At 34.5% G+C, this 24736-nt stretch overlaps 2 pseudogenes; one reads left to right on the forward strand and one right to left on the reverse strand.

Moving 5' to 3' along the window:
- The window catches only part of LOC112757388 (endo-1,4-beta-xylanase 5-like), a 42392-nt pseudogene extending 20222 nt beyond the window's left edge, over positions 1-22170 (reverse strand).
- Positions 22171-22618: 448 nt separating this feature from the next.
- LOC112758880 (octanoyltransferase LIP2, mitochondrial-like) lies at positions 22619-23320 on the forward strand (annotated as a pseudogene).
- Positions 23321-24736: the final 1416 nt, after the last annotated feature.

The following is a 24736-nucleotide window of genomic DNA, read 5'->3' on the forward strand; positions in this document are numbered from 1 at the left end:
CTTTCAGTTTCTCTCCAATCCTTCTTATGACTTAAGATCTCTTTTATGAACTTGGCATAAGAAGGTATTTGCTCAAGTGCCTCTGCAAACGGAATCTTAATTTCAAGAGTCCTAAGATAATCTGCAAAGCGAGCAAATTGCTTATCCTGCTCCTCTTGGCAGAGTTTTTGAGGGTAAGGTATCTTGGTTTTATATTCCTCAACCTTGGTTGCTGCAGGTTTATTTGCTACAGAAATGGTTGAAGAAGCCTTTTTAGAGGGGTTGTCATCAGCACTTGTGTGTGTCTGATCCCTCACTGGCATTTGAGTACCAGAGTTAGAAGCTAGAGTGACGTTAGACGCCAACTCCTCATCTGTTCCTAGCGTCTGAACGCCAGAACTGTGCTTCTTTTGGGCGTTCAACGCCAGTTCCTTGCTTGTTTATGGCGTTGAACGTCAATCCTGAGCATAGTCTAGGCGTTCAGCGCCAGCCTTCCACCCAATTTCGGGCGTTTTAACGCCAAAATTATCTTTCCTTGGACTCTTACTGTCCTCAGATGGATTTTGGGTGGTTTGCTCATTTCTTGGCTTCCTGCTGCCTTGAGGTGGGGTATTTAATGTTTTTCCACTTCACTGCTTGGCATTCTTCTATTATTTGTTTTGACAGCTGCTGCTTTGTTTGCTTCAATTGTTCTTCCATATTTATATTAGCCATCCTTGTCTCTTGTAGTCTATCTTTGAATTCGGCTAACTGCTGTGTTAGAAAGTCCAATTGCTAATTGAATTCAGTAGCTTGTTCAGCAGGACTGGGTTCAGTAGTCACAGTTTTAGCCTCTTCTTTCATGGAAGATTTGCTGCTTAGGTACAGATGCTGATTTCTGGCAACGGTGTCAATGAGCTCTTGAGCTTCTTCAATTGTCTTTCTCATGTGGATAGATCCACCAGCTGGGTAATCTAGAGACATCTGAGCTCTTTCTGCAAGCCCATAATAGAAGATGTCTAACTGAACCCACTCTGAAAATATTTCAGAGGGGCATTTTCTTAGCATCTTTCTGTATCTCTCCCAGGCATCATAAAGAGATTCATTATCTCCTTGTTTAAAGCCTTGGATGTCCAGCCTTAGCTGTGTCATCCGTTTTGGAGGAAAGTATTGATTCAGGAATTTCTCTGTCAGCTGTTTCCATGTCTTTATGCTAGCCTTAGGTTGGTTATTTAACCACCTCTTGGCTTGGTCTTTTACAGCAAATGGAAATAGTAATAATCTGTAGACATCCTGATCTACTTCCTTATCATGTACTGTGTCAGTAATTTGTAAAAACTGTGCCAGAAACTCTGTAGGTTCTTCCTGTGGAAGACCAAAATACTGGCAGCTTTGCTGCACCATGATAATGAGCTGAGGATTCAACTCAAAGCTACTGACTCCAATGGAGGGTATGCAGATACTACTCCCATATGAAGCAGTAGAGGGGTTAGCATATGACCCCAGAGTCTTTCTGGACTGTTCATTTCCACTTAGATCCATGATGGAGAAAGGGAGATGATGTAAAATAGAGAAGAAATGTTTTTATTTATTTAATTATTTATTTATTTCAAAAATAAAATAAATTAAAATAAAATAAATAAAAATGGGTGAAGATTTTCGAAAAAATGAGGAGAGAGAAAGTGGTTAGGAAGTTTTAAAAAAGATATGATTTTTTTAAAAAGTTTTAAATTTTGAAATAAATAAATAAAAATAAATAAAAAAATCTAAATTTTAAAATTGATTTTCGAAAAATTGCTTTAAAATAGAGGGAAAAGATATTTTTTGAATTTAATGAGGAAAGAGAAAAACAATAAAATAACACAAGATCTAAAATTTTTAGATTTAATGCTCCTTGTTTTCGAAAATTTTGGAGGAAAAATACCAAGGAACACCAAACTTAAAAATTTTAAGATCAAGACACAGGGAAAACTCAAGAACGCCTTGAAGACTCACAAGAACAACAAGAATATGAAGAAGGAACACCAAACTTAAAATTTTTAGAAAACCAAACTAAAATTTTCTAAAAACAAAGGAAAATAAAAAAGAAAACACCAAACTTAAAGTTTGGCACAAGATTTAATAGAAAAATTATTTTTGAAAAAGAAGATTTTGAAAAGAAAATAAAAGACTCTGACCCAAAAGACAAAAATTTCCTAATCTAAGCAACAAGATTCACCGTCAGTTGTTCAAACTCAAACAATCCCCGGCAACGGCGCCAAAAAACTTGGTGCACAAAATTGTGATGTCAATGTTCACATTACTCTCTTACAACTTCGCACAACTAACCAGCAAGTGCACTGGGTCGTCCAAGTAATACCTTACGTGAGTAAGGGTCAATCCCACGGAGATTGTTGGCTTGAAGCAAGCTATGGTTATCTCGTAACTCTTAGTCAGGATATAATATCAATAATAATTTTTAGTTTGAATTGTAAAAAGTAAAAAGGGCAGAACACAAATTATACTTGTATGCAGTAATGGAGAATATGTTGGAGTTTTGGAGATGCTTTGTCTTCTGAAATTCTGCTTTCCTCTGTCTTCTTGTTCACGCACGCACGTCCTCCTATGGCAAGCTGTGTGTTGGTGGATCACCGTTGTCAATGGCTACCATCCTTCCTTTCAGTGAAAAGGGTCCAGGTGCGCTGTCACCGCACAGCTAATCATCTGCAGGTTCTCAATCGTACTGGAATAGGATTTACTATCCTTTTGCGTCTGTCACTACGCCCAGCACTCGCGAGTTTAAAGTTCGTCACAGCCATCCAATCCCAGAATCCTACTCGGAATACCACAGACAAGGTTTAGACTTTCCGGATTCTCATGAATGCCGCCATCAATCTAGCTTATACCACGGAGATTCTGATTAAGGAATCTAAGAGATACTCATTCAATCTGATGTAGAACGGAGGTGATTGTCAGAACACGTTCATGGATTGAGGAAGGTGATGAGTGTCACGAATCATCACCTTCTCCATAATTAAGCGTGAATGGATATCTTAGATAGGAACACGCATGTTTGAATGGAAAACAGAAATACTTACATTAATTCATCGAGACACAGCAGAGCTCCTCACCCCCAACAATGGAGTTTAGAGACTCATGCCGTCAAAAAGTACAAAGTTCAGATCTAAAAATGTCATGAGATGAAAATTAAATCTCTAAAAGTTGTTTAAATACTAAACTAGTAACCTAGGTTTACAGAAAATGAGTAAACTATGATAGATAGTGCAGAAATCTACTTTTAGGGCCCACTTGGTATGTGCTGGGGCTAAGACTAAAGCTTCTCACGTGCCTGGGCTATTTTGGGCGTTCAACGCCAGGCTGTAACCTGTTTCTGGCGTCGAACTCCAACTTGTAACGTGTTTCTGGCGCTGGACGCCAGACTGCAACATAGAATTGGCGTTGAACGCCAATTTACGTCGTCTATCCTTGAGCAAAGTATGGACTATTATATATTTCTGGAAAGCCCTGGATGTCTAATTTCCAACGCAATTGGAATCGCATCAATTGGACTTCTGTAGCTCCAGAAATTCCATTCCGAGTGTAGAGAGGTCAGGATCCAACAGAATCAGCAGTTCTTTTTCAGCCTGAATCAGATTTTTTGCTCAGCTCCCTCAATTTCAGTCAGAAAATACCTGAAATTACAGAAAAACACACAAACTCATAGTAAAATCCAGAAATATAAATTTTTCCTAGAAACTAATGAAAATAAACTAAAAACTAACTAAAACATACTAAAAACTATATGAAATTAACCTAAAAAGCGTATAAAATATCCGCTCATCACTTGCTCTTTTCTACGTGTGTTGAGTTCATTTTGCTTTATGCATGCCAATAAGATACTCATTGAATATAACTTGCTCTTTGTGATGGATGCTTGAGCTTATACTTCTCATGCCATCTTGCATGCTTTATTTCCTCTTGCATCCCATGTCAATTGTTGTGACCCATGCCTCTATAATTGTTTTGTTGAACAACTCCTTTTGGGCACTACTTCTCACTTGCATGTTTTCATCAAAATGACTCTTTGGGTTTAATATTTTCCTTCTTCCCATTCCTTTTTCAGGATGGCCATCAAGAAAGGCAAGGAGAAAGCTCAAAGGAGACCGGCCACAAAAAGGGCACCCCAAAAGTCAACCTCTAAGGCGCACCCTACACTAGGAGCCAAACCCCTATCCAAGAAGGCAAAGGCACCCACTCCTATTGATGAAAAAGAGAAGATCAAACCGGCAAAGGATTCTTCAAGGTTCCCCAACCGCTTCTGTGAACTTGTGTTCCCCTCCATGGTTGTGAGGAACTATTATCCTGAGCATCTACTCACTCCGCCGGACAAGGTCGCTCATTGTATTCTACCCCGCATTGAATGGCGAGGATGGGAGTTTCTTTTGAGGAAACCACAGGAGATCAACCTCTCTTGGGTGGTAGAATTCTACACTAACTATCATCTTCCCTCTCTTCAATCGGTAAATGTGTGCCGGAAGCAAGTCCCAGTTTCAGAAGAGGCTATTTAGCAAGTGCTTAATGTCCTACCGATACCAAGTGACATGGATGGCTACCAAGAAGTCTTACATCAGCGAGAAGAGTTTGGGTTTGATTGGGACTCGATTCTCCGAGTCATTGCTGAGCCAGAGACATTTTGGACCCAAGGTCGACTCCGGATGTGGCCCAAGTGCATTGACGCACGTTCCCTCACTGTAGAAGCTAGAGCTTGGGCCCAGATCCTATCCCACTATGTACTACCTAGCACCCACAAGTCGTCCTTCACGGCGGATCTCACCTTGCTTGTTTGGTGTGTTCTCACGGAGAGACCGGTGAACATCCCGCTTCTTGTCAAGCAAGCGATGAGTCAAGTCCACGCTCGGGGGGAATTTGCCATTTCCAGCATTGGTATCTGATTTATTTGCTGCTGTGGGTATTCCGTGGAAGGCCACGGACACGAAGGCTATAATTCCGGCTAAGGACGATGTTGTCCCAAGCGGAAAATATTTACAGCTTCCCATGAACAACCCCAGCCTTGACATGGACCCTCCACTCATTTTTCCTTCTACCTCATCATCACCACCGCCACAAAGATCCACCCATCAAAGGTTAGAAGATCTACACTGGAAGATTGATAGATATGAGCGGCATAACCACCGCCGATACACTTACATCAGGAAGCTTTTGCGTTGTGTTACCCCTAGCATGGAGGAACTCGAAATATTCACATTCACCTCAAACCCAAGTGATGGGAGCTCTGATGAAGGGGATAGTGACGGTCCGGTCCCGACCGCCCTTTGTGCATTGTTAGTAGCATGGAGGACCGTGCTAAATTCTAAGTGTGGGGAGGTCATTCGACCGATCTCCATGGGTAACAATCTCTTCCTTTCAACACCCATGGATCTATCTATTGCTTAGTAGTTAGTACATTGCATGCATAGTTAGTCTTGCTTGTAAATATTCCTTGCATGATAGCTAGTCTTTATAGAGTTACTTGGTCAAAATAATGAATTCCTCCCCAAGAAACTGTGATTTTGGGGTACCCTACCAATTTTTGAAAAAAATTTTGCGGTAAACTTGCTTTAAGAATGTATTTTGGAACATAGAGATTGAGCTAAGAACACAAGCATGTAAGTTTTGAGCTTATTGTATGGTTATATCTTCTAACCACTAATTCCCATTCTTGTGTGCATTATTCTCTCTCTATGATTGTAATCCTTACTTTGTCTGATTCTATATGTCCATTACTTGTGTATGAATGCATTTACATGATTGAGGCCATCATTTCAATAGTCACTTTTCCCAAATGGCCTTAACCCTTTTATCTACCATTGCTAACTAATTTTGGGCCCATGATAAACCCTTTTTGTTCTTAAATAGAGCACATCAACAACCCTAAGTGAAAAACCATGAATATCCATAAATTTGGATCCTTGATTAGCTTGGGTAAGTGAGGGTGTGTATCATTCAATTGGGAGGGTATACTTGGGAACTTGGGTAGATATAGAGGTGTGTATTTGTAGTTGTAATTGAAATTTATGGGATTTGGGAACATACTCATGTATTGAATGATTGAACCATATGCATTGAAACTTTTGTACATGAAACCCCAAGAAAAAGGGGACCAAAAGGAAAAATTTTTTTATGTGTATATATGAGAATGTAAGAAAAAGAAATAGAAAAATAGAAGAAACAAAAATAAAAAAAAAAAGAGTGAAAGCAATGAAAGGGGACAAAAATGCCCCAAGACAAAGTAATAATAACAATGCATATGGGATGTGAATTGAAAAAGAATGCATGAGTATGCAAAAAAGTGAAACTCATGGGTAGCTAGGTATTGTATTAGAGTTGTATAGGTTGTTCTATGTGTTTAGTGAAAACTCAGGTTAATCAAGGATTCAAGTTTAAGCTCACTTGACCATATGCATCCTTACCTTCACCTACCCCCATTACAACCCATGAATAAGACCTCATGATACTTGTATGCATGCATTAAGTAATTGTTGATTGTTAGATGAAAGACAAATCTTGGAGAGCATGATTAGGAGAGGATTGAGTGACGAACCCTATACACTTGAGCGAATGGAGCGGATACACTTCTAGTGAGGGTTCGATACTCAACTCCTTGTTCCCGGCTTTCACGAGCGTTCATTTAGCAAGTTGTATGCACTTCATGTTGATGTTCAAATTGGTAGGATTCATGCACTATATATCATTTTCACCTTGTATACTCATATGTGTTCTTGGAGGATAGGTTTACCCTTGACCAAGTAGATAGATGCTTTCACGTTAGTTGCATGCATTCACTTAGGTAGTTTGCACTTCATAAACCCTTTCTTACCATAATTCTTGGCCTTTTTATTTTTCTTCTTAAGCATGAGGACATGCTTAGTTTAATTGTGGGGAGGTTTGATAAACCCTAATTTTGTGGTTTATATTATGTAGAATTTAGGGGGTTTTGTCAATATTTTCCACACTTATTCACAAGAAATGCATGGTTTTGTGTTCTCTTCCTAATATTGCTTCATGATGAAAAACATGCTTCTTTTGCCTTAAAACTGCCATATTTTAATCCTCTTTTATTGCCATTCGATGTCGTGATGTATTTGTTGAGTGATTTCAGGAATTATAGGGTAAGAATGGCCTAGAAGAGAGAAAGAAAGCATGCACAAGAGGAAGAAACATGAAGATTTGGATTTTGGAAACTTCAGCATGGGCGCGCACGCGCACTTCACGTGCATGCGTGGATGCGGATAGCTAGAAGCGGCGCGGATGGATTGGCGCTTCCGCGCGGATCAGTAAAAGCCCACCGACGCGCACACGCACTTGGCGCGCACGCGTGGATCACAAAGTCAATCAGCGCGCACGCGTACATGGCGCGTACGCGCCACAAGCTGCACGTGACTTCATTAAAGGAAATCGTGCCTAGCGATTTCTGAGGCTCAAGAGGCCCAATTTCAAGCTGGTTCTGCATGAAAAAAGACCCAAGGATGCTAAGGGGAAAGGGGGGGATCATTCATTCACACTTAGACACAATTTTTAGCTAGTTTTTGGTTCTTTGTTCTTCTAGAGAGAGAAACCCTTGTTCCTCTCTAGATCTAGCTTTAATTTGATCTTCCCTTGTTGAATTCTGAATTGGATCTTGTTAATTACTAGTTTTGATTGTTTAACTTGAATTCCTTAGTATAATTTTGTTTTGATCTTGTGTTAGTTTTATGTTTACTTGTCAATTGTCATTTTATACCCATTTCATGAATCTTGTAGATCTTGATTTGTTAATGTTGCATTGATGATTTTCATGGTTAATTGTGTTGTTTGAATGATTCTATATTGATAATTGTTAGTGGGTATTTGTTAATTTCAATTTAATTATTTTTTTTTGGAAATGTCTTTAACTAATGCTTACCATGTGTTTGACGAAATGTTCCCTTTAATTATGGAGTAGTTTTCTTTACTCTTGGCATAAGCTAAGGGAATTGAATGACCTTGAGTCATTAGGTCTCATTGAATTGGTGATTTGAGAGTCCTTGGAGATCAACTTGATACCCATTAACACTAACCCACTACTAATCTAATTAGTAGATAGGTTGGGACTTATGGGTTGATGTGATCAAACCTACTTGACGTACTTCAAGCCTAGGAGTAGACAATACGTACTTAAGGCTTTTGAGAAGTAGACTTAGTGGGTTGGTACCTCATAATTGTCAATGTTTGATATGGAGGCAAGGATAGCGATCTCAATTCCCATGCCTAGCCAAGAGTTGCTTTTATCATTCTTATTTGAAAAACCAAAAATCTTGATTACTTTGTCTTAGTTATAATTAGTTGTTTAGTTTGTTGTAGAATTACATTGGATGTTATCTTATTAGTTTAGAATTGCTCACATCTTGCTTTAGTCATTTGAATTAGTTTCTTGCACTTCAAGATTGCTTGCTTGTTAGGATTCCGAGTTTAATTTCTTGCTCATGACTTGTAACCCCGGATTTCTAACCAATATTGATGCATATGTTTGCCCATTCCTTGTGAGATGACCCGAGGTTTGAATACTTCGGTTATTTCTATTTGGGGTTGAACTTGTGACAACCAATTCCTTCTAAATTTGATATGCGGACTATTTGTTGGTTGAGGACTATACTTGCAACGCGAATTTCTTGTGAATTTCCTTACCGACGGTATCTGTGGCTTATCAGCCACCTGTCATAAAAAGTTAACTCCACATCAGCTTTTACGTCATAAACAGTAAACAGTAAATAGGAACTCAAAGCATCTATCTCTTCTCCATTAGGAGGAACTAACTTTAGTCCTTATTGTGATCTCACTTAATTAATTAATTAAAATAATTAAAATTAATGTAGTTACTATTTTTTAATAATATTATTTAAATTTATAAATTCAAAAATAATTCACTATTAAAAGATATTAATATTAAAAAAATTCATATATAACAATAATACACAATATATAATTCAGGATTACATCAATTTGTAAAATTACTTAATACAAATAAAAACATAGTTAAGCTCTATAGTTGACGACAAGCATTGTGAACTTACCATATATGTTCAATCAAGTCCTAATTCAACTGTTTATGTTGCTGCCTATTTCGAAGTTGGGCTTTTCTTTGGAAAAATTGATGGTATGGTGCAAAATCTCTCTCTCCCAGCTGAGATTGTGATAAGCCATTTTCGACATTGTCATACTCTAAGCCTTGAGCGTAATTTTTCTGCATAAGTGTCTCTTTCATCCTCAACAATCATATTATGCAATATAATACAAGCTCTCATTATGTTTGCAAGCTTCTTCTTTCTCAAAAGCGAGCTAGACCATGTATAATTTGCAAAGCATGCTTGCAACACTCCAAATGCTCGCTCGACATCTTTTTTTGCCCTTCTTGGTATTATGCAAATAACTTGCATTTCTCTCGTTGTGGCTTTGAGATTGATTTGATAAATGTGACCCATTCAGGATAAATACCATATGCTAAATAGTATCTCATAGTATAATTATTACCATTAATAGTATAATTTACCTCCGAAGCACAGTCATTTAGAATATCATCGAACACTGGAGAACGATCTAACACGTTGATATCATTATTTGAACCAGAAACTCCAAAGAACACATGCCATATCCAAAGGTCTGAAGATGCTATAATTTCAAGTACTATGGTTGCAACCCCACGATAACCACTCATGTACATACCTTTCCACGCCTTTGGATAATTTTTCTATTGCCAATGTATGCAGTCAATGCTACCCAACATACCAGGAAAGCCACGACCTTCTGCCATTTGTAGCAAGTGTCGTACATCATTTGGATTTGGTTTTCGCAAGTATTCATCCTCGAAGACCGAAATGACACCTTCAACAAATTTTCCAAGCATTCAATTATAGTGCTCTCGCCTATGCGCACATAATCATCAATAGCATCAGCTGCTGCGCCATATGCTAACATCTGTATCGCAGTGGTGCATTTTTGGAGTGGTGACAAGCCTCTTCTTCTAGTTACATCGACCCTCTGTCGGAAATACGGATAGACGTTTGAGAGAGTGTCCACTATCCAAAGGAACACATGTCTTCTCATTCGAAATCTCCGTCAACAAATGTCAGCATTATACACCGGTTCATCTGCAAAGTAATCTTGGAAAAGGCGATCATGTCCTACTTTTCGATCTCTGTTGATCTATCTACGAGGAGTTAGGATAGAGTTTCTATCAATATCTTCTTCTTCTGAATCATCAAATAAACACTCGTCGATCCAATTATCCATGAGTGTGTTATCTTGCCGTCTTCTTTTACCATATAAAGCATCATTACTTATATCATCAAAATTTCTAGCCATATCTTGAGATGTATTTTTTAGTATTCTTTTGAGGTGAGAAATAAGAGTTGAAATAGAGTTGCTGAATTATTGATAGTTGATATTTATAAGTGTGTTCGCAATAAGTAGTTACTTCTCAATAGCTAGTTTTACAACGGCTACTTTTTCTTGTCTAAGTTTAAAACGGCTAGTTTTGCAACAGTCACTTTCATAAACAATAATGGCACAATAATATTGACTAATTTAAAAAGTTACATCAAAAATGAATAAAACAGACTACATCACATACCAGTAATACGCAATAAAAATAAAAATATACTAATTAACCTTAATACAAGGAACCATTAAGTAAACCACTTATTAATTATTTTCTCACATGCAATCTCATGAAGAGCTCGTCGTTTTTCACTTATTGTAGACGTGTCAGTATTAAGTATTTGCATATCCATTTCTCTTTCCCTTTCCTTAGCTATCCTTTCCATTTCCCTTTCTTTTTCATTTATCTCCATTTCTTTAATATATCTCTGAGTTTGTAATTCTTGTTCTTTCATTGCCGCTTGCATTTGTAACTCCTTCTCTTTGATTGCCATGATCTTTGCTATATGTTCCCTTTCCTTTTCTCTTTCTTTTACCCTATCCATTAGTTTCTTTTCTCCAACATTCTTAATATCTTCCATGAGAGATAGTTTTTTAACAACCGATGATTTCTTTTTGCTAAGATCTTCAGACATTTGTAATTTTCTCTTACTTTTTCTCTTGCTCTTCTTTGATCCTTTTTAGCGAATGGGAGAGTCCACACCGGTTTCGTCAATCATGGTATTTCTGGATTTGATGAGGATGAGTATGGTCCAGTTGCACTAATCTTAGTTCTCTTTGAGCATCCACTCTGTATAGGTAGTTGACTTCTCCATTTTTACTCCAAATGAAGCATATTCCAATGCCTCTCAAAAGTGAATCTTTGACCATAATTTGTAGAATAAAGTCTATAGGCCAACTCCTTTATATCATTAGCATTCAAATCACTTCTTATGTTTTGACTAGCTTGATCGTAGCAACCAGCAAATTGTGCAACAACCTTGTCGATCTTATACCATCATTTCTTATATGTAACTACCCCCTTTGTCATGTTAGCACAAAATTCTACACGGTAGATGTGAATTTGACTCCAAAATGTTTTGTCCTTTTGATCGGTACTAACTATAGGGTCAATTGAAACATTTAACCATGCACTGATCAACATCTCATCCTCTTTCCAATGCCAGTGTTGAATACTATCTTGTCTCCGATTTTTAATATCATCATCGAGATCAATAGCATCTAATCCATGAGGGTTGGAAAAATCTGAATATTACGAATTTGGACTAGATTGTATCGGACTCTGAGAGGATGGGTTAGAAGAGCCACCAACACCAGATGAGTTATGTCTTGATGCACTGAATTGAGTTGAAAACGACAAGGATGTTGGAGTAATATTTCTGATAGAGGGGTTAAATATGGATGAAAATGGAAAGGTTTTTGTGAATTTTGATTTTGTGGTTGGAATATAGGAAATTGATTATCATAAGGAGCTTGAAAATTGAAATTAGGAAGATTTTGTAGATTTGGATTTTGAAATGTATTTGGTAGTGTGAAATTTTGATTTGGAACTTGAGAGTTTGAGGTTTGAGATTGTTGGGTATTTAGATTTTGAGAAAAGTTTTGTAAATAATTGAAAAAAGAGTTGAGTTAGTTTGGATCCATTTTTCGAAAAAAAAAATATCAGTAGAACTTTGATTTCGTAAACTTGGAAGAAGATGAAGAAGAGTAGAAGAAAGTGTGAGAATAGAAGTGTAAGTAAGTAATATATATAGAGTAATAAAATATAAATTTATTAATAATAACGGTAACATAGTAACAGCTAGTTTCCAACTGTTAATTTTGTAACGGCTAATTTTGCAACGGCTAATTTTAATCATGTGGTTAGCATTTTAAATTTTATAAATAAAAATAATCAACCCAACCAAAATTTATTTTGTAAGGTATAAAAATTAAATTTATTTTTTTATGTAAATAAATTTAATTAATTATAATATAAATAATATTCAATATTGATTATGATATAAATAATTAATATAAATTATTAATTAAATAGAAATTTAATTATTTAATTAAATATTATTTAAATAATTAATATAAATTATTAATTAAATAGAAATATAATTATTTAATATAATTACTTATTTAATTAAAATTTTGTATAATTATTTATTTTTATAATAACTTGTCATGTGTAAGTTATTATTGGGTAATACAAGTTTCCATTCAGAGGGACTCTCTCCTCTCAAAATATGTGCAGGAACTCTTTTCTCTTCTCTCCAATGATTGGCCCTCCTTATGTCAAAAAAAGTATAATGAGAACTGGACCGTTGGAGTTTCTCTTACGTACCTACAGGTTTAATTCAAACACTTAGTGTTGATGGAAGTAGAACAGAAGCATAAAACTTTCATGCTTGGTACGCACATTTTTAACTAAAAAATTAAAAGGGTATGTGAAGGGTATTTACAATTTTGATTAATTAATATTATTAATATTAATAAACGGTTACTAACCGTTTAGTACCATTTGGTTGAAGGGACGCAAGAATTGTGTATCTATTGGCAATAGAAAAGACACAACTATTTGTATACATAACTAATCATAATTGCTACGTGCCATATGTATAAATAAGCCATTGTCCAATATTTCAGATATAGAAGTACTAAGTGTACATTTTAATCAACTATTAAGAGATTTTCTTTGTTCAAGAGAGTTGAGAATTTCTTACTATTGCTAATTAAGAAATTCTCAGGTTTCATTGTATCCTGTGAGAGTATTGTCATCAACCCTATAGCAACTAAGTGTGGGGACAAATATCTCTCTAAAGAAAGCGATATAATCGTGCCTTGAAACCACTACACAAATATAAGATTTTGTCATCTTCTCATAATAATATACCCAACAATTTTAGAGAGATATTTCTTGAAGATGGCACAAGATCAAAACACTACGTTCAAGGTCATGAATCAAGAGTTCGTCAAATAAGATTGCTTTGATGGAACGAACTTCAACCATTGGAAAGACAAGATGATGTTTCTTCTTTCAGTTCTCAATCTTGCATATGTGATTGACCCAAAGACTACACCAATTGCCGATGCCGCTGAAAATTCTACACCGAAAGAGAAAGAAAAGATTGTTCAATTAAAGAAGTAACGTGATGAAGATACTTTTGCATGTCGAGGTCATATTATCAATACTTTATCTTACCGAATCTATGATCTCTACCTGTCAATTCAATCACCATTAGATATTTGGAAATCTTTGGAAGAAAAGTACAATACCGAACAACAAGGAACAGATAAGTTTATTATGATGAATTATTTTGAATTTATTATGAATGATACTATGCTTGTCATGGATCAAATTTATGAATTACAAATCCTTGTAAGTAGACTTCGTGATCTACAAGTGGTGATCCCTGAATCATTACAAGTTGGAGTAATTATTTCAAAATTGCCTTCATCTTAAAATGGTTATAGGAAGAAACTTTTACATCTCGGTGAGGACTTCACAATTGAGAAATTACTAAGGCATATACGTATAGAGGAGGAAACTCGAAAACGTGATGCTGTGTATCTTTCTCAAAGTTCTAAAGTGAATCATATTGGTGAAAACAACACCAATAAGAAGAAAAGAAAGTTCTCTAAAGATTCAAAGCAAGATAAGAAGAGACAAAGAGAGTGTTATCATTGTCACAAGAAAGGACACTATATCAAAGAATGTAGACTTCTGAAAAAGGAAGCACCAAAGACCAACTTAGTAGAAGAGAAGAATCTAATTGCTATGGTTGCAGAAAAAGTACAAAACATGCATATTGGCATGGTTACAGAAGTTAACATAGCAACACAAGGAAAATCACTTGAATGGTGGTTAGATTCAGGGGCTACTGTTCACGTTTGCAATGATCGCAACCAATTCAAAACATATGAAGAAGTGAACAATAGAGAGGTCTTAATGGGCAATGACAACTCAGCCAAAGTTTGTGGTCAAGAAACTGTGGAATTGAATTTTACATATGGAAAGAAATTAAGTTTAATAAATGTACTTCATGTTCCAGATTTGAGAAAAAATTTAGTTTCTGTTAGTCTCTTGTGTAAGAAATGATTCAAAGTTGTAATGAAATCTTATAAAGTGATCTTACTTAAGAATGATGTATTCGTAGGAAAAGGATATTGTACTGAAGGAATGTTTAAACTTAGTATTAATAAAGTGAATGTTTCATTGTATATTGTTGATTCTTGTGATTTATGGCATAGTAAATTAGCACACTTAAATTACAAATCAATTGAATATATGTAAAAGAATAACTATATTGATCTTAGTAACAAGGATTTTAATAAGAAATGTGATATTTGCATACAATCCAAAATTACTAAGAAGCCTTTTCCTAAAGTTGAAAGAAATACACATTTATTGGAGTTGATTCATAGTGATATTTGTGAACTAAATGGCAATATTACTAAAGGAGGAAAAAGATATTCTATAACTTTTATTGATGATTGTTCTAGATTTACTTATGTGTATTTGCTTAGAAATAAAGATGAAGCTTTCGAAATGTTTAAGAAATATAAAATGGAAGTAGAAAATATGCATAATAAGAAAATAAAACTTCTTCATAGTGATCGAGGTAGAGAATATTTTTTTAATGAATTCGATCACTTTTGTGAATTACATGGTATTGTGCATGAATCTTCCGCTCCATATACTCCGCAACAAAATGGTTTGGCGGAAAGGAAAAACCGTACCTTAGTGGATATGGTTAATTCAATGTTACTAAATGCAAAATTGCCTTACAATTTGTGGGGTGAAGCATTATTGACATCATGTCATATCCATAATAGGATACCATCAAGACATAGAAAGGTTTCTCCTTATGAAATTTAGAAAGGAAGGAAACCTAATTTAAATTATCTTAAAGTGTGGGGGTGTTTATCCTTTTATCGAGTTCCTGATCAAAAGAGAACCAAATTGGGGCCAAGAGCCATAAAAGGGAATTTTATAGGATATGCTCAAAATTCTAAAGCATATAGAATATTAGACTTAGTGTCTATTGTAGTTGTTGAATCAAGAGAAGTAGAATTTATTGAAAATAAATTTATCAATGATTCAAATTCTAATTCAGGGTATCCCCAAAATGATACTAATATTTCACAAGAAATAAATAATCAAAATAATAAATGTCTAAGCGACAAAGAGTTGATTGAACCAAGGAAGAGCTTGAGAGTAAGAAAAGAAAAGGACCTGGGTCCAGATTTTATTTCTTCTCAGGCTATCACCTTTTTGGTAGAAGGAATTAGGAATTCTGTAACAAACAAGATTTCTATTGTTATGAACATAGAGGGTATCCTCAAACATTCAAACAGGCTATGGCTTCAAGGAATTCTGCTTTTTAGAAAGAAGCAATAAATGATGAAATGGACTCAATATTATCTAACAATACTTGGGTCTTGGTTGATTTGCCTCCAGGATTAAAGCCTATAAGATGTAAGTGGGTATTTAGAAGAAAGTATAACACTGGTGATTCATTACAAACCTTTAAAGCAAGGTTAATGGCCAAGGGGTTTAGACAACAAAAATGTCTAGACTATTTTGATACTTACGCACCTGTGGCATGAATGACTTCTATTAGAACTCTTATAGCATTAGCATCCATACATAAGCTTCATATACATCAAATGGATGTTAAAACGGCTTTTCTAAATGGAGATCTTAATGAAGAAATCTATATGGAGCAACCAGAAGGTTATGTGCTATCTGGAAATGAAAATAAAGTTTGCAAATTAATTAAGTTTTTGTATGGGCTAAAACAAGCGCCTAAACAATGGCATGAGAAGTTTGATTTAGTGGTGTTATCAAATGGCTTCTCACATAATAGTGCAGATAAATGTATTTACTCAAAATTTACTAAAGATTATGGAGTAATCATTTGTTTATATGTTGATGATATGTTAATCATCGAAACAAATTTAGAAGGAATTCGTATAATGAAGGAGTATCTAACTTCTAAATTCAAGATGAAGGATTTGAATGAAGTTGATACAATATTAGGCATAAAGGTGCATAAGAATGAAGTTGGCTTTACTTTAAGTTAATCTCATTATATCAAAAAGGTATTGAAAAAGTTTGATCATCTCACAATTAAAGAATCCAATATGCCGTATGATCCTAATCTTAAATTAGAAGGAAATATGGGAAGACCTATAGCACAATTAGAATATGCTAGTGCTATAGGAAGTTTAATGTATGCAATGCATTGTACTAGACCTGATATAGTATTTGCTGTGTGCAAATTATCAAAGTTTACAGAAAAGCCTAGCAATCAACATTAGAAAGTTATAACAAAAGTTCTTGGTTATCTCAAGAAAACCATAAACTTGGGATTACATTATAGTGATTATCCCGCAGTTTTAGAAGGTTATTCCGACGCAAGTTGGATTACACATCTTAGTGACAACAAATCCACTTCAGGATGGATTTTCACCATACGTGGTGGAGCAATAAGTTGGGCCTCAAAGAAACAAACATGTATTACACATTTTACTATGGAGGCTGAGTTTGTAGCTTTATCAGCCGCAGGTAAAGAAGCAGAATGGTTAAGAAATTTGTTGTATGATATAAAGCTGTGGCCACAGCAGACAACAGCCATTTCAATCTTCTGTGATAGTAAATCAACAATGTCTCGAGCATATAATAAGGTTTATAATGGAAAGTCTAGACATATAAGTTTGAGACATAAGTTTGTGAGGCAACTAATAGATGATGGTGTAATTACCATCACTTATGTAAGATCTCAAGGAAATTTAGCAGACCCTTTGACTAAAGGTTTGTCAAGGGATAAAATCAAAGAAACTACTGCTAAAATGGGATTAAAACCTATTATTGCTAAATGATGGGAACCCAACCTTATTCTAGTAGACCACTAGTTTCAAGTTTTAATGGGTAATAACAAGTTATTTAGCAATTGGAGCACAAGGTATAGGATTTAGTGCTATTTACAATAAATTAGGAGGGTGAGTTTAAACTCTTAATGGAATGATAATATTATCTTTTAGAGGTTTTATTCTTGTAAATATTCATGAAACCAGGATGAGCACAAGGTCATATAAGTGCTTAAAATTGTAAACTCTTGAACTTAGAGGGTATAAGTAATGTGTGTGATTTTTGGTACTAGCATATGGAGTATAAGTTTAATCGATTAGACACCTATTACTTCGTTAGAACTTTAAAATTTACACTAAAAGAATGTTTAATCTTAGTGACACATTCTTTATGCATATACTTGTATGACATTTAAATTTTGCAAATAGTAGGGAATTGAAGGGTATTTACAAATTTGATTAATTAATATTATTAATATTATTGATATTATTAATATTAATAAATGGTTACTAACCGTTTAGTACCATTTGGTTGAAGGAACACAACCTTTTAAAGATTGTGTATGTTCAAAACATTGTGTCTATTGGCTAAAGGGACACAACTCTTTAAGAATTGTGTATGTTCAAAATATTGTATCTATTGGCAATAGAAAAGACACAACCATTTGTATACGTAACTAATCATAATTGCTACGTGCAATATGTATAAATAAGTCCTTGTCCACTATTTCATATATAGAAGTACTAAGTGTACATTTTAATCAATTATTAAGAGATTTTCTTTGTTCAAGAGAGTTGAAAATTTCTTACTATTGCTAATTAAGAAATTCTTAGGTTTCATTGTATCATGAAAGAGTATTGTCATCAACCCTATAGCAACTAAGTGTGGGGACAAATATCTCTCTAAAAAAAGCGATCTAATCGTGCTTTGAAACCACTACACAAATATAAGATTTTGTCATCTTCTCATAATAATAATATACCCAACAGTATGCACTTACTTACCCTCTCAATGCTTTAATCTTGATGTGATCTCCATTGCTCTTTGGTGAATAGTTGTAAGGAAACACTATCAGCCCATATTTCCACTTTTGAATTCTTGGTCTGCATGGTTGAATCAATTTCACTTCACAAAATTCAAAAGATAATAAAAGAAAATCAGAACTGTTTGAGCATTTAACTTTTTTTTCATGTTCTTAAAGCTGAGAAATATGCATGTATTAAGTCTAAAAAGTATCTCACTTCACCTTAAAAAGCATCCATGCTTTGCTTTCACGTGGCCTCCTCGAATCAACCCAGTTATCTTTATTTCCAATGTAATTGATACAATGTCACTTCCTTTACTGAGCCAAAACCAAGATGAATATGGAAATAAAGACACAAATTTTTGGTTGAAACATAACTCATGATATTAGAGATAATAACAAGTCTAGAACATAGATAGTATGTATGAAAATATTGTCTTCAAAGTTCAAAGTGTAAGTTACCAGTAAAATTGTATAGCGTTCCTTTCTTAAGTTGGATCTTCTGGGAGAAACTATCTAATGGTCGAGTCTTGTTTCGTGTAACATTAAACCTATTGCCTGTATTGGATATTCGTTCTTCGATAGAACTATTTTCGAATACTATCTGACCATCTATGCTGTGGTCAAATCCTGGATTTATTATAATGCTTCCATCATATTGAGCTCTTGGTGTTTCTGCCACACATTGCTTCACCAAGGCATTGTTAGCAACTGCTTATGTATCAATAGTTTATAGAAACTATCACATAAATAGTTTAAGTATTTGTCTAATTTAAGTTATATTTTTTAATAATCATGTATTCTTGAACCTCAAAAGCAAATGGTGAATATATACAAATATTGAGTATCTTAAAAAAAACACTTTCTAGTATTCTAATTTTCATTATTTTAGTATATAATTCTTATTCATGAGACTTTATATGTTCTTGCCTCAGTAATAGTAAAATAATCATAAGGTAAGAAATGGATGTCAGGTGCAGCATTTATTTCATAGAAATGTTAGTTAGTTATATGGTGAACAATGTAGATGGCACTGAAAGCGAGGGGAAAAAAGAGATACAATCCAATTGTTACTATAAGGTGTTGGTATCAAATTAATAGAGTCATGGCTGTGGGAGTTATTTTAGGCTCTAGATATAAAATAAAGTTGTTAAAGTTCTTTTCCTTAAAATATATGAATCTCAAAGTGAGAATTAATAGAGTAAAGTAAAAAAAATGATGGAAGAATTAGTATGTGAATATCAACTTAAGACTAGAATTAGAAGAAGAGCTCCAAATGATGATGGTTTAGCTTCTACTTTAAACTTTGAATGTTGGACATGATGAAGGATCTTTAAAAAGAAATTTTAGTTCTATTTACTTACAATTTGTAGAAGATATATATGAAAACTGAATTAAATTTCTATTTGAAAGATAGTGTTATGATAGTTAAAACAAATTTGGAAAATTTTGATATTTTGGACTATTGGAAAAACATTGGAGTGAAATATCTAACCTTACAAAATATTTCAAGAGATTTTTTAGCCATTTCTATTTCTACTATTGTTTCAGAGTCTGTTTTTAATATCGATGGTCAAATTGTACATTCACATCGCAATAGGTTGCATTATGAACTTGTTGATGTGTTTAATTTGCACTCAGTATTTGATACACTCTTCAAGTGAAAGTAATAATAACTCAAGTTTTTATTTGGAATCAAAGTTCAATTTCATGTCAAATTTAATTCACGTAAATTGTTTATTAATATAATATATGTAAATTAGGGTGAAAATTTCTAAATCTTTGAGATTATGAGATGGATATGGGAGATTTAGGAGTTTTGGTAATTATCTTTTTATTATGACAAATACTTATTTAATATATGGTATTTTTGTTTATGATATATGTTAACATATTTATGTATTTTTTTTAGCAGAGAATATGAAATTGTTTATCAGAAATTGTATTCTGACAATGAAAAAATATTTGATGTTGATGATCTTGTTTTATGGCTTTTTTTATAGTTTTAAAAACTGAACCGGATCAACTAATTTAACCGAATTAACTGAAAATTAGTCACCTAGCCAGTTCAATCGAAGCAAAAAACCATTTGGCAAATAATCAATAAAAGAACCAGGGAACTGACAGTTAATCGGTAAATCGATTGAACCGGCCGATTTTTTTTTAAAGATTTCCGGTTTCTAAAATTATATATATAAAATAAAAACAAACCCCCATCTCTCTCTCACACACACTTCCCAAACTGAATCCTACCGCTTGCTAAAGTCCTATCACAGACAAAGGCTCCAGCCATCACCATTCACCAGCTGCCACTCGCCCTCTTCTCACCGTGGAATCTCTGTTCGGACACATTGCAATTTGTTTGCGTCGCCCACCTCACCGTCGCACGTCGCTCATCTTGTCGCTCGCCTCTTCGGTCACCTCGCCATTACTCACCTCAACAGTAAGCACTCCTCGGCTCCTCCCTCACTAGCCACTGCTTGCTGCTTGCTTATTTTTAAAAATTTTATTGATTTATTCTTCAATCTTCAATGCTTCTTTAGTGCTTCTTCTCTCGGTTGTTGTCGCCGTCGTTGACACAACCAGTGTTGGTCACCTCACCCGCGTCCCTCTCCTTGCTACTTCACGGTTCGTCTACTTTGTCTCTGTCGCCGATTCGCCGCCCAAATCGCCTCTCTGCTCGTGTCTCAGTTCTCCGCCGCGAGTGATAATGTGTTGCCATTTGCTTCTTCAATTTCGTCGATGGCAAGCTCCTCGCCTCTAACCTTTCGTTCCTCCCTGACTCCCTATATCATCGCCCTGGGTTCTTCAGTTACTGTTAAATTAATTTTGGGTTCATCTTTTTTTCCATTAATTTTAAGATTGTGAACTGAGTTTGTGTTCTGGGTTTGGAATTGGATTATTTATTTAATTTGTTGAAGGTTGGTGTGATTCTGAATTCAAATTTAATTTGAATTCTGAGTTTGGAACTGGATTCAATTTAGTTTTTGTTGCTGATATGTTTTCAGTTTAATTTGGATTCAGAAGTCAGAACAATGTTGCTGATTAATGGATTAGAATCCCCAAAACTAAATATGATTATATGCTTTGGCTCTCTTATATTCAGCAGAAATTTGTAATTGAATTGAACTTTGTGTTATATTCAGCAGAAATTTGTAATTGAATTAAACTTTGTGTTACAATTGTATGATGTTTGGTTTGAGGATTTTTACTATTCAGTAAATAGAAATGATGCTCTTATTGTTAAACTTTTTGTTCTGAATTTTTTTCGGTGATGTGATAAGTATTATTGCTAACTACTTGATTTGAACTTAGAAATTAATGAAATTTGTTTATTTTGTAAATTTTCAGTGATAAATTATGGACATTGTGAAATTTTAAAATTAGTTTAGAAATTATTAAATTTGAATATCTGAAATTATATATTGAATTTTTAATAATTTTATTGTATATTTAATTAAATTGGTTCAATCACGGTTCGACTCTGGTTAGACCATCGAACCAGTCACTCAACCAGTTCAATGATCGGTTTAGTTCTCGCAACCTTGCCTTTTTTAGATTGGAAGTTGTATTTTTAAGATTTTGTTTTGTAGACTATGACTATAGTGTGTTATTATATATTTTTGGACCAAAAGAAAAAATAACTATTATTTGACACTGTGTGTCTTCACTTGTCATATTGCATCATCATTCTATCTTTGAAATGTAGATGCAGAGATTCTAACATTCTATGCAACGTCATCAACTTGAGCTTCCTTACTCTCTTATCAACACAAACACTTGCAAGCTCTTCTCCAAAAGCACCTTCAACAATACCGCCTCTTTCAACATCATATTGAGTTTCTCCATTGTCGCACCAATAGTAAACATCGTGCCAGACTCTGCTCCAATCCTCCATCTTTCAATTTACATCCATCATGTACTCCATATCCAATATACTCATTACAATCTCAATTAGTTAAAATGAGGAAAAAATCTTTTATCTCAATTGAACCAACATGTAGTTAAAAGTATGGTCATTTTTAACCTCTGGGCATTTTGCTTGTTTACATTGATCTTTTCTTTCTTATTCTGTGAAAAACACATTTAAGTAAAAGTAATAATTTTCTTCAAATAAAGCTGGTATATTTATATTTTGTAGCTTTGCTCTGAATGCCCTTGAACTATTTGCTGAAATGTTTCTTAGACCTGTTTGTGTAGATGCAAAATTCTGGTGAATGATACTAAGATATACATATGACTTAAACTATCTAATTTTCAAACATATGGTATGACCAAATGTTTTTTAGAATTGGAATGTTAATAAAGCAGATTGCATGATTAATAAGTTCGTTAGCCAACAGGGAATGAGGGTTTTAAGAAGCCTTGAGGTCTTGAAACTGGGAGTTGTCAACTACTTGGATGCCTTGAAACTGCAAGAAAAGCTGGTCTTGGATAGAAAATCTCATAGGATATGGGATACTCTTCTGTCTTTGCAACATCCACCTACATACACTGTTGGCAAGAGACAAACTGTTCACAATTTATTAATCCCACAGTCAGAATTGGAACAAATTGGAGCTGAACTTCACTACACATAACGGGGAGGAGACATTACATTTCATGGTCCACACCAAGCCATTTTATATCCTATCATATCACTTCGTGACATGGGAATCGGTGCTCGAAGTTATGTGGAAAAAATGGAGCTAACTATGATTGAAATGGCAGCTCAATACGGTGTGAAGGCTTGTCTTGGACAAGCTGGTGAGACAGGTGTGTGGGTTGGAGAAAGGAAGATAGGTGCCATTGGTGTCCGGATATCAAATGGAATCACTTCTCATGGTTTGGCATTCAACATTAATCCTGATTTAACCTATTTTAGGCACATTGTTCCCTGTGGAATTGCTGATAAATAAGTTACATCACTGAGAAGGGAGACAGATTCTATTTTTCCACCTGAAGAAATAATACAGGAGCAGTTAATTTCTTGTTTTGCAAGAATATTTGGTTATGATAACCTTATCTAGAAAGAGGATGCTTCAGTAGTTATTGATGGAACCGAATGAGATGAAAGTATTTTAGCAAAGAAATAGTTGTATAACTTCTATTTTTGCTTTTATTCTTTCTTATTTTACTGTGACAAATTCATTCTTACAATTATAGAGCAAATGGTGCTACTCATGCAAAGTTGTATGTTCCCGAAAAAGATGGCACTGATACAATTCTACACATAAATTTATCTTACATAAACATTGTGTTTTGGCACTTCGTTATTGATTTCTATGGAAATGCTTACCACTTTAGGAGTATAATGAACTCGTTTGTTTTGTTTGTTACATGCAGATCGCCGAAATACATTTGTACTTCGTGTTCCTGGAAAGTGGTCTTGCCTGTCAAGTTTAGCTGTGACCGTCACACTTAGTTAGGGTTAAGAGCGATAATTCAAATTAATATTGTTAAGAATGAAGAAAAGCAATTTTATATCATGAGGACTCGTCACATGATACAAATTGGCATGTGATGTAAAGATTGTAGAAATGTCAGAGTAAGTATGAAATTTGATAAGGGTCTCTTCACTCTGGTTATCATCATACATTTAATCATGTGCTATATAGTTTTAGTCAATTGTGAGAATAGAAGTAATCTAATAGTTAGGTTGGTGACGCGGAAGCTGCTAGCTCGTGCCTCCTTCTCTACAAGTGTAAATAAATTGAAAAGATTATATGAAGCTTCTCAGAAATTAGTAGAGCTGAGTTTGAAGAAGGATCCTTCAAGCAACTCGAATCCAACACACAACAGATGATGCGAATGGAAAGAATGATCAACTCTAATCTCTTTCTACATTTTTGTAGTTTATGTAACTAGTTAGTAAATCTTTCCTTTCATTTAATCAAAGATCAGAACTTTTCACTTAGCTGTTAGAACTTTGTTGTATTTTACTTTTGTCTGTTCTGGACTAGGAGGATAATACCAAACGGTTTTGTGGGATCACATGATACATAAATATTTTGCACTTTTGACCAAAACAAAGGTACAATTTTAGTTTGAACCATCTAATTTATAGGATCTATTGAAATTTAAGGCTCACTTATCTATCTTTTGGTACACTATTGTGGCTGTTAAGAATCATCTTATGCAATCTGATTCTACTTATTGGCTTCTGTAAAATAATCTTCAGAAGCCTAAGACCACTCCTTTTTTTTTAATTTGATCTCGTATAATATATTTTCTGAAAAGTCCCTTAATAGTGATTACTGGTACTCAGATTATGCTAATAGTGACAGCACTTTGTAAGATGTTAATTCTTAATGTTGAATTAATATGTGTTATTAAGTTTGAATCTGAAATTTGTGGATTGTTGAGATTACAATGTTACTATAGCACATCTTGTTTGCCACAACTCTAAACACACAATCTTAATTTAACAAGAGTCATCACAACAAATGATTCAGGTCAAAATGCATACCTAGAAGTTATCAAAC

Source organism: Arachis hypogaea, chromosome 16, assembly GCF_003086295.3.
Source record: "Arachis hypogaea cultivar Tifrunner chromosome 16, arahy.Tifrunner.gnm2.J5K5, whole genome shotgun sequence".
Lineage (NCBI taxonomy): Eukaryota > Viridiplantae > Streptophyta > Magnoliopsida > Fabales > Fabaceae > Arachis > Arachis hypogaea.